General features: G+C 50.4%; 1 pseudogene across 1 annotated transcript; it reads left to right on the top strand.

The window, feature by feature from the left end:
• The first annotated feature begins 1,836 nt into the window (after nt 1-1,836).
• Nucleotides 1,837-11,337, top strand: LOC101903765 (UL16-binding protein 3-like; annotated as a pseudogene). Its single transcript, XR_009493703.1, has 5 exons — nt 1,837-2,670; nt 6,695-6,958; nt 7,334-7,609; nt 8,767-8,899; nt 10,070-11,337. The product of XR_009493703.1 is annotated as a UL16-binding protein 3-like (transcript).
• The last annotated feature ends 444 nt before the right edge of the window (nt 11,338-11,781 follow it).

Raw genomic sequence — 11,781 nt, forward strand, 5'->3', positions numbered from 1 at the left:
TTGCTGGGGGTAGGATGGAGGAAAGAGATCCTTAGGGAGTATGGAAAGGTCATGTACACCCTGCTCTATGTAAAATGGATTGCCGTCAAGGGCCTAAGTGTGGCACATGGTGTGTCTGTGTGTGTGCTCTCTTTCTGTGTGTGCTAACTCTTTCTGTCCTCATGGACTGTAGCCTGCCAGCTCCTCTATCCATGGAATTTTCCAGCCAAGAATACTGGAGTGGGTTGCTCTTTCCTTCTCCAGGGGATCTTCCCAGCACAAGGAACAAACCCACAACTCTGCTCACTGTTATGTGACTGCCCTGTCAGGATGGGAGTGTAGGGAGAATGGATACATGTATGTGTACAGGTGAGTCCCTTAGCTGTTCACCTGAAACTATCCCAACACGGTTTGTAAATCAGCTATACCCAATACAAAATAAAAAGGTTTTTCAAAACAGACTGTTTTTTAGTTGGAGTAGTTGAAGCTATTCTAGAAAAAAGATACAAAGATATGAAAACCCCAACTGCCACTTTTGCAGAGCCCAGAGCAAAAGCAGGATGCCTCACATGCCCCAGCACACAACAACAGTGAAGGGTTCAGCCAGTCACCTAAGCCACCCCCCTGATTGACCCCTGGGAACACCCCTCCCCTCATCCCTTGGAAGGAACCAGCTCACCCCACCACCTTAGGGAGTGAGCACACAAGGACACTGTCATTTGTTCTCGCTCCCCTCTGCTTCAGTAGGGGCCCCAATAAAGCCTAGCCTCAATTTCTTTTGATTAAGAAATTTGATTTATTTCTATTGTCTGGCCTCTGATTGATTTCTATTGGTGAAGGAGGCCAAGAGCCTGGTGTGTAACAATTTGGGAACAAGAGACACATGGGGGCTTGGAGGACAGGACTCAGGCTTGGGTGGGGCAGCAACTTGGTGGTTTCAGGTGATTGATGTGTCAGGGGAAGACTCATGCATAGGCCTGGGGACAGGGCCCTGGGTTTAATATCTGGAAAGATTTAATCACAGGGACCATGTAGCCCCAGTGGGGGAGGCTGGTGAAAAGGCAAGTGACTAACAGAGCAGGAGAAAGATGGAAGGACAGCATTAGAGTCCTGGTCAGGACAGCCAGGTGGGGGAAGACGGGCCTCTCTGGACAGGCCTGGCCACCCCCACCCGTGCATGCTCCTGGCACCCGTACACAGTCTAGACCCCAGATGGGAGTGGAATCAACTGGGAGGTGATTTTAATGAGTGTTGACAGTGAGCATGCTTCCAAGAACATGAAACTCCACCTGATTGCTCTTGCCAGGTCCTTGAAACTCTGCTCACATCCATTTCCACATCTATAAATAGGGAACCCAGCCTAACTCAGTGACAAGACATGAACTGGAGCGCTGCCCGTGCTGAGGTGTCAGCGCGACCCTCCGAGGTCAGGGCTCACTCACCCCTGAAGCTAGCAGAGGCCAAGAGCCCCATGATAACAGAGAGATGGAGCCCTCTGTCACAGGTGTTGACCTCTCAATGTCATTGGTAGACCCACTTCCCAAGAATTAGGAGGTCTTGTCAGTCCCAACGAGTGATGGATGATCTCACTCTTCATCAGCGGATAGCCCTGAGACGTGAACGTGAGATGCTCAATGCTGCTTGGACACTGCATAAAAGTAAATTATGAGGGGGAAGAAAATGGATCACACAGGCTACTGTGTAGATCCCCTGGAGGAGAGCATTGCAGTCCACTCCTGTATTCTTGCCTAGAGAATCCCATGGAGAGAGGAGCCTGGTGGGCTTTTAAAGTCCATGGGGCACTAGGAGTCAGACATGGCTGAAGCGACTTAGCATGCACAAACACACCAGAGTAGAACAAGCAGGCGGAAGAGACCGCCAAGTGGCGCCCGCTGGCAGCGCTGGATCCCTGTCTCCACGCAGAACCTGGAAAATCGGATTCCGGCCTCAGTCCTCAAACTCTTTCTAATGAGCAGTTACTTTGGCCCACAAAAAGTCTAGGACTACTCTCGGACAGAAACTACTAGAAAATATATTGCTGATGACACTGAAGTTAAGGGCTCTCTCCAGGCCCTTTCAAGGGATCCGCAGAGTTTTCCGGTGGGGGTTGTGTTTTGGGGGAGGGGCGCGGTGCAGGGGTCAATCTTGAGTCTTTTAAGAAAAGCAGGGCTTCCCTCGAAGCTCAGTCAGTAAAGACTGCCTGCAATGTAGGAGATCCGGCTTCGATCCCAGGGCCAGAAAAATCCCAAGGAGGAGGGCATGGCGATCCACTGAAGTACTCTCGCCCGGAGAATCCCCATGGTCAGAGGAGCCCGGCGGGCTACAGTCCTCGGGGTCGCAAGAGTCAGACACGACTGAGCGAGTAAACCACCACCGCAGGAAGACTGCAGGCGGGAATGGGGAGGAAGGTTGAGCGGCGAGAAGGACTTGGAGGAGAAAAGAGCCAGTGAGGGGCTGGGGGAACAAGGAGTGAGTCAGGAGTGGGCGGCTACTGCCCGGCGTCAGCAAGGCTGGGAGGAGGCAGGGGCGGAGAATGGACTGAAATGCGGGGCGAGCTATAAATAGCTCCCGCAAAGTCGGATCCAACCAGTTTCCAGGCGGGGATGGACTGGAAGCCTGACCCCAGAGCGCGTCTTGGTTTCGTGGCTCTGGTGCTACTCGTGGCTCTCCGGTTCTGCACGGCGCGAGGCGGTGAGTTCGGGGATTAACCTGCGAGGAGAGGACACGGGGCCCTAAGACCCGAGAGGGATGGGGTGTCCGAGGCGGTACGGGGAACGCCGAGGCGGGGCCGCCTCCCTGCTTTAAAGCTCCGCGCGCTCCTTTCCCGCCGGGCTCCTGCTCCCCGCCCCCATTCGCGCTTGTTGCCGTCCCCCTGCAGGGAAAAGACAAGATCTGGGTGAAAAAGGAATCCCAGCAGGAAGGGAGGGAAGGCAGGGAGACGTGAGAGCCAGGTCGGCGTCACGAAATGCTGCTGCAGCCCCCCGGGTTTCCCCGTCCGGAATTCAGAGTCACTGAAGCGGGTGCAGGAAAGGTGGCGGCCGCTTCCGAGGGACCGAACCCACGCGGTTCAGGGGAAGGCTGGGTGGAGTCTGACCAGTTGCGTTGGCCGCTGGAGAGGTGGCGGGAGATGGGCAAGGGTCTAGGTGGAGTCTGCCACTTGGGCGGAGAGTAGGGGGGGCGGGCAGTGCAGGAGGGAGGGTCTGGGAGATGGGTGGAGTCTGTCCTAGGACGCCTCCTTAGAGTCCTGCTTGGTTCAGTTCAGTTCAGTTCAGTCTCTCAGTCGTGTCCCACTCAGTGCGACCCCATGAATCACAGCACGCCAGGCCTCCCAGTCCATCACCAACTCCCGGAGTTCACTCAAACTCATGTCCATCGAGTCGGTGATGCCATCCAGCCATCTCATCCTCTGTCATCCCCTTCTCCTCCTGCCCCAAACCCTCCAAGCATCAGGGTCTTTTCCAGTGAGTCAACTCTTCATATGAGGTGGCCAAAGTACTGGAGTTTCAGCTTCAGCATCAGTCCTTCCAATGAACACCCAGGACTGATCTCCTTCAGAATGGACTGGTTGGATCTCCTTGCAGTCCAAGGGACTCTCAAGAGTCTTCCCCAACACCACAGTTCAAAAGCATCAATTCTTTGGCGCTCAGCTTTCTTCACAGTCCAACTCCCACGTCCATACATGACCACTGGAAATACCATAGCCTTGACTAGACAGGCCTTTGTTGGCAATGTAATATCTCTACTTTTCAATATGCTGTCTAGGTTGCTCATAACTTTCCTCCCAAAGACTAAGCGTCTTTTAATTTCATGTGCTTGGTTACAACAGTATTTTTTCCATATCCCTCCCCATCCCAAGAACCTCAGGGCCTCCAACAACTTCCCATCTGTGAAGGGATCCTAAACCTGCCCTCTGTCAACTGGCACCCTATCCTCTTGCCTGAGAATTCACCCCAGCAGAAGCCTCCCAGCCTGGCCCCCAGGACATAAAGCAGGAGAGATGGGAGAAGAGTTTCCCAAAGTGTGTGACACAGGGCACGAGGGTGAGGACGGGCACCCCCACTTCTACCCTTCGGTCCCACATTCATATTCCCTGAGACTATGGAGACAGTGGCCTATTATAGCTATTATTTAAGATAGGAGTTGGAGAACCTTTTCTTCAAAAGATAGAGAGTAAATCTGTTGGTCTCCACAGGCCATGTCGTGTCTGTGTGCGTTATACATCTCCACATTTGTGCTACAAGAGCAGGAAAAAATGACCTGAAAAACCAAAAGAACCATGTGACTGCCCTGGGTCACAAAACAGTAACAAATGACTCCTCCCCTAGGGAGTAGTGCGAGGTATTCCTTAGCTGCCTGTTAGTGAACCAAAAATTTGCTCTGTCCTACCTTGTAGGTTCTGGGTGGTGTGATTGTGAAAGGAGTGTGGGTCCAGCAGATACGGGTTAATGTCCCCTGACCCCTCTGCTCTAGAATGGCTTCCTTGGTCCATGGAGATATAGGGGACACTGCATGAAGCCTCAGGCATGAGCAGAGAATAGTGTGTGCATGCTAAGTCGCTTCAGTCATGTCCAACTCTTTATGATCCTATGGACTATAGCCCACGAGGGTCCTCTGTCCAAGAGATTCTCCAGGCAAGAACACTGGAGTGGGTTGCCATGCTCTCCTCCATGGGATCTTCTCTCACTCAGGGATAGATCCCACATCTACTCCAGCTCCGACATTACAGATGGATTCCTTACCGCTGAGCCACAGGGCAGGCCCTGGAGAATAGTGGTCCTACAGTTCTGATGTCAGGCCTAAGCCACCTGCTGCTCTCTCTTATTTGTTACCTCTGGCCCTTCTTATGCCACACCACCATATCACTTCAATCCTATGATGGTTGGTCTATGTGGACGAATGATGAGGGGTTGATGAGCCCAGATCATGATGGACAACACTGACATTTCATGACCAGAGGCTTCACCTCCACCAGCCCCCAGGACCATACCAGGAGCCACATTTAAATGGTGTAGTATTCCCCATTGCAATTCGCATGGCCTTGCTTCAGGACATAAAGGGTCTGTGTTGTGAACCTCCAAGTAAAATGCCATAGACGGCACATAGCACCTTTCTGACCACAGATACCTCTGACGTCACAGGTTCTGCTGGGTCATGTGCCCAGGAAGCAGGTCATTATTCACCACTCATCTGTGACTGCTTTTGTGCTAGGACAGCAGTTGTAACAGAAAACTATGGTCTGCAGAGCCTGAAATATGTCATATGTACAATTATAGAAGTCTATGGGCCACACTGCAAATTTAATGGAAATAGGATAGGGATAACACTCCTGAACCCTGGAAAGGTTGTAGGTTGTTAGTCATTTTCTCCAGGATATGATATTGTTTACACATACTATTGGGGAATGAAGGTCAGTGTCAGAAGTGTGAACTTGGAAATCGCTTCTATGGTAGCCCTCACAGCACGGTAATTTACTAACTGTGAAGATTTTTCATTCATATTGCAAATGCAATGGAAGTGAAATGAGTATTATGAGGATCAGTGAATGGGTGACACTCCTGTGGGCAGCACGTGGGACAGATGTGTACTCCTTACCACAGATCTCAGGCACCACAGTAATAACAGGCGGGCCATGATGATGTTTCAGACTGTTGGACACGATGACAGTCCCACTCTAGGTCCTTATGAATGTGGGGGTGGCTTCTCTGCCAAGGGTACACTTACCCCAGTCAATGACCGTGTGGCTTCCAGAGGCCAGAAGGACTTCTGCATTTGCTGTGGTGATAAGAGACCCCTCCTTGCTGAAGCCTGGCATCTCTGTCTCTAGTAGTGGATTCTAAATATAAGACCTGACTCAGTGCTGGATACTGCACAAAGGACCCAGACATTTTGTTGGGATGTCTGCACTCAGCCTCCTGAACATCCAGCCTTGTGTTTGTCTCTGTTTTTTTATATAATTTTTCCTTTCAATCATGTAGTTTTTAACAGGGCTCACTGCTCTTCCCTTTGCCTTTAGGATCGCCCTGTGCTATGAGCCAGCGTGGTACTCTCTGCAGTGAGTCCTGGCTACACTGGGGCTCTCTGGTCACTTTGGTCACTACGTCTGCTTTGTTTCTGACATAGAGCACTCCACTTGGCATCGGCTCTTTCCCCTTCTTCCTCAGTCCTGCTGGAAGCGCACAGGAACACCAATCCCACCACCATCCCTGACCTTCAGCAAAAGTCACCCTTGAGCTGTTGGAGATGCTTCTCATCCATTCTTTCCTCTCGGGCTCCATAGAACCTGTTGAACTGCACACTTTCCTGCCCTTTCATACCGTGTCCACCCTGGCACATTCACTTCTCTGAGCCTTGGATCCCCTCCTCTACCACCTGCCTCAGAAGTTCTGGATTTTCTCTTTCATGTCATGTGGGCCAGGCCTTCTCCAGGATTCCAAGACCCATCAAAGTGGTAGATCAGCAGCATCTCCCTGGCCTTGCTAAATCCTGTGAATTCTCCTTTCTGCAGCTTTGGGTTCTGTGTTGGCCTTATGAGCAGAGTAGAGATAATGTTATGTGGTTTCTCTGCTTGCTCAGCCTGTAGGTGGTGTTGGGGGCCAGGGTTGCCTTCCTGCTCTACCAACCCAGCCCGGCAGCTTTACTCTGCTCTCACATAAGTGGGGGGAGGAGGTAATGGGTCTTCTCCAGAACCTGCCCTCACCTGCATTTTCCTTCACAGACACTCACTCTCTTTTCTACAACTTCACCGTCGATCCTCACCCCAGTCCTGGAGAGCTGTGGTGTGTGGTTCAAGGCCAGGTCGATGGGAATTTTTTTCTCTCCTATGACTGTGGTGGCACCAAGATCCAATCCACAAGTCCATTGGGAGAGGAGATGAAAACTACGAACACTTGGGAAACACAGACAGAACCACTGAGAAACATCGGGGACTTCCTCAAGGGGCAATTGCCTGACATTATACCGGAAAAACACACGGCCAGAGGTGAGTTCAATTCAATTCAGTTCAGTCGCTCAGTCGTGTCCCACTCTTTGCAACCCCGTGGACTGAAGCACGCCAGGCTTCCCTGTCCTTCACCAACTCCCAGAGGTTGCTCAAACTCATGTCCATCAAGTCAAACTCATGGCCATCGAGTCCAGGGGTGAGTTAGGAAGTCCAAATACTGAAGGGGCTGTATCCACTGTTTATGGGTAAAAAATTCAATTGGGTATTGGTCCTTCCCTAGTAGTCCAGTGGAAGGAGCAGGCCTTGGAGGAGAGAACAGGGCCAATTACCTGGGCCCAGGGGAGGTGGACCACGGTGAGGCAAAGAATTTGTCAAGTCCAAGGCTGAGCTCTTTCTTTTCCTTGGTGGAGTCAGGCCCTCTGACCCTGCAGGCCAGGATGACGTGCCGTTGTGAAGAGGATGGAAACATCAGTGGATGCTGGCAGTTCGGCTTCAATGGAGAAATGTGCCTCCGCTTTGATTCAGAAAATGGACACTGGACAGAGGTTCATTCTGGAGGGAGGCGGATGAAGGAGAAGTGGGAGAAGGACAGAGCTGTGACCGACTTCTTCAAGAACGTCTCCATGGGAGACTGTCAGGCCTGGCTTCAGGATTTTATAGTGTGCTGGGAGAAAATGTTGAAGACCTCAGGTAAGTGAGACGAGTATAAGGAAGTGGTAGTCCACCCAAGGTGATATGGACCCAATGTCTGTGTGTGGGTGTGTGTGTCTGTGTGTGTCTGTGTGTGTCTGTGTGTATGTGTGTTTTGGCAAAGTGATCCATCTAAAGTGAGCTGTTCCTGAAACATGGATGGACCTAGAGAGTGTCATACTGAGTGATCTAAGTCAGAAAGAGAAGGAGAAATATCATATGACATGCCTTATATGTGGAATCTAAAAAGAAATAGTACAAAAAACTTAGAAAACAGAAAGAGACTCACAGACTTAGAAAACAAGCTTATGGTTACCTGGGGGAAGGGATAGTTAGGGACTCTGGGAAGTTCATGTACATGTGCTATATGTAAAATGGATAACCAAAAAGCTCCTACTGAATAGCACATGGAACTCTACTCAGTGTTATGTGCCAGCCTGGATGGGAGAGGGGTTTAGGGGAGAAGGGGTACATGTGTATCTATGGCTGAATCCGTTCACCGTTCACCTGAAACTATCATAGCACTGTTAATGGCTGTACCCCAATTAACAATGTTTTTGGAGTGAATAAAAATAAAATAAAAGAATGTAAAAAAATAAATTTAAAAAGTGAGTAGCTCCTGGGAGAACAATGATCCGGGATGCTCTGTCATCCTCGTTCCCTTTCCACCTCCTGATGTCCTTTCCTCACAGAACAGGCATTTGGACGACTGAACATGGAGTTTTGCTGATCCAAATCCTGTAGACATCTTTTTTATTTCTGGGATTTATTTCTCACTGTGCCCTCATTCCAGAATCTTCTTTTAAATGTCACCAATTCTACTTCGGAAAACTGTCAGTACCACCTCTGCTGTCAGCTCCTGAGGACTCCATCCTCAGGTCACTGTCTCTGATGTCACAGCAGGACTGAGTGGCTGTGTTGGAAACCTTGCTCCCCCATTAGCTGTCAGAGCCCCGTAAGGACTGGGCTCCTCCCTTCCCCCCATCTCACCTGAGGATCTATCACAGGGGCCTCCATGTGATGGGTACAAGCTGTCTGCACCCATCTAGGGGTACCTAGGGTACCTGAATTCTAGGGGTACCTGAATCAGGGGGCCTGAGGAGGCATCTGGTGAGTTTGGGGTCTGGACAAAGGATTCACTCTTACTCTCCTTGCAGCATCACCGACCACAGTCCCCCGTACAGTGCAGCCTACGGCCCCAACCAGCAATCACATAACCAAGATCATCCTTGGAGTTCTCACCGGTTTCATCATAATAAGCATCGTAGCATGGATCATTCACAAGAACAGGTACTGAGGGCAGAATTCAGAGGGAAGGCAGGGGCACAGGTCCTGTCGTGAGGCTGGGGACCCAGTGACTCCCAGCCAACCCCTCCCCTCACTGAACCTCCTCACCCTGGAAATGAGCCGGGGGATAAGACCCCGTATCATCTGAGAGCAGAACTCGACAAGCTCAGCCCTGAGTTCTGAGAGGTCCCCGCTGTCAGGTGACATTGTGAAAAGGGAGGCGCCTTCACTAGGCTGAGGGCCTATTGATGCTTAAAGGGTTCAGCCAAGTCCCCTGACTGAGCACAGACTGCTGGCTGGCAGGGCCCCGGTAGGTGGTGTGAGAACAGCAGGCACTCAGGGCGAAGGCAGGACTCACGGGGGCTGAGAGCAGCATGGGGGCTCCACATGTTGTGTCAGCGGGGAGGGGACCCACCCAGGGGGCCAAGATGAGAGGGGCCGGGCTCTCATCCCAGGAGGAAGGGGTGGGAAGGCCTTTGCAGACCCAACTCCAAAGGCCTGTTCTCACAGGAAGTGGCTTGGGTCACAGCAGGCAAGGCAGGAGCCCCACAGCAGAGAATTGTGGGAAGGGCTGAGGCCAGGCCTGTGCTCCTGGAGCAGCAGCAGTTCTGTCTCAGCCTGTGGCCTCTTGGGGACCCAGAAACTCCATCACTGAGTGATATTGCCTTGAGCAGAGGTGCCTGGGGATGGGTGGGGCTGAGCTGGGGGGGAGGCGCCCAGCTGAGCTGCACCAGGAAGAGATGCGGGGGGCACGGACCCTGGTCCTGAGGGCTGTCAGTTGCTGGCTCAGAGGCTGCAGGGCAACGAAGGAAGGAGGTTTGCCTGCAGCCCCTTAAGGCTGTCAGAAAGAAAGGCCCCTCATCTGGGGACCTACTCTCTGGTACTTAGGCACCCCCTTGGGAGGATCTGGACCTGAGTAAAGGAAGCAGGTTGACTCCTCACTGGCTCCAGTCCTGACCCTAACCAGGGGGTGTCAGGGCCTGGGTGACTCAGTGATACAGGAAAGGAGGAGGAGGTGAGAACAAGCTGCTGGGCCTGGGGTGGGGGTGCGGGTAGAGGACATAGAAGCCCCTCAGTGAGGAAGGAGCTGGATGGGGGCTGGGGAGGGGCAGCCCCAGGAAAGTGACAGGAATTCCTCAGCTTCCTGGACCAAGGCCTCTTTCTTTTCTGCAGGAGACAGTGCTCCCAGGAAGCCCCTGACAGGTGCTCTGTTGGCCTCAGGACTCAGTCTTTGCTTGGCTGCTTTTGTTCTCCTGCGTTCACTTTAAAGCCAAGAGATCAGACCTTAGGAATCCCAAGTCTGTCTACCAGTTATGATGACACAGTGGCTGCACCATCTCGAGTCTCTTGTCACATCTAATGAGCATCCTCCTCAACATCTTTATTTTTTTCAAATCTCCTTTCCCACTTCCTCTTGGTGTTGAGTGATGCAGTCTCTGCACTGATACTTTCAACTACTTGAACAAGAGATCACCACAAACATAACACTTTCAATCTTCTAGTTTTTGGAAAATTAGACTTTTCCCTGCATTGTGACCTTATTCTTAAAAATGATGATATTGCTGGAAAAATACATCTGCTATTACAGGACTCAGGGTTTTTTTTTTTTATATATCCAGAGAAACAACTTCATTATATTTTCAAAGGAATAAAATTTTACATTGACTGGTTCCCTTCATAGTTGGTGCTGAGTCATGTTCGACTCTTTGCGACCCCATAGACTGTAGGCCACCAGGCTCCTCTGTCCATGGGATTTCCCAAGCAAGAATACTGGAGTGGGTTGCTATTTCCTTCTCCAGGGGATCTTCCTGATCCAGGGATCAAACTCATGTCGCCTGTGTCTCCTGTACCTCTTTCGTTGGCTGATTCTTTACAAGTGCCACCTGGGAAGCCTTTATAGTGATTCTTAAGTCAACATCTCTATATTGCAGAAAAGTTAAGTACTTCATGCCTGTTTTCTAATCCAGGAGAAAAGTCATGGTATTTCCCCATTCCTCCACATTATGGGATTAAATAAAACCAGTGATAATGCTTTATTTCTTGTGGAAGCAGAGAATTTAAGGATCATTCCTAAAGTAACATGCAGTCCAGCTGTGAAGTGATCCTTAAATTCTCTGGATTTTTAAATGTATATATCACCATATCCCAACAGTAGGTCTGTGTTCACCCTACTATGCAGCCATCCGAGTGTTAGTTCCAGGATGGAAAACATAGACTAAAAGCCATGTAGATAGAGGCCAACCTCAGAGATACTGTGGGCTGGCTTCCAGACCAGGGCAATAAATTAAATTTCACAATAAAGGGAATTTCCACTGCACATAATACTGTGTTGACATGGAAGTCTGTAAAGTGTGCAATACCTTTATGTCTAAATAAACAATGTACAGACCTTAACACACAACACTTTGTTTCTAAAATAAAATATGTTGAGCATCGTCTGAGCCTCCAGGGAGTCACCATGTTTTTGCTGGTGGAGGGTCCTGTCTCAGTGTCTGTGGCTGCTGACTACTCAGGGTGGTGGTTGCTGGGGGTTTCGGTGGGTAGCGCAGTTTCTGAAAAGAAGACAGCAATGACATTTGCCACATCAATCGACTCTTCCTTTCACAGAATTCTCCCAGCATGCAATGCTCTTTGACAGCGTTTTACCCATAGTAGAACTTCTTTCAAATTGGAGGTAATCCTCTCAAATCCTCCTCCTGCCTTTTCAACTACATTTATTCTAAACTTAAAATAGTCTAAGTCCTTTGTTGTCATTTCAACAATCTTCACAGAATTTTCACCAGGAGGAGGTTTTATATCAAGAAACCACTTCGTTTGCTCATCCATTAGCATCAACTCTCATTTATTCCAATTTTATCATTAGATTGCAACTATCAGTCCCATCT

The sequence above is a fragment of the Bos taurus genome, unplaced genomic scaffold (assembly GCF_002263795.3).
Source record: "Bos taurus isolate L1 Dominette 01449 registration number 42190680 breed Hereford unplaced genomic scaffold, ARS-UCD2.0 Leftover_ScbfJmS_162, whole genome shotgun sequence".
NCBI classification, from domain to species: Eukaryota; Metazoa; Chordata; class Mammalia; order Artiodactyla; family Bovidae; genus Bos; species Bos taurus.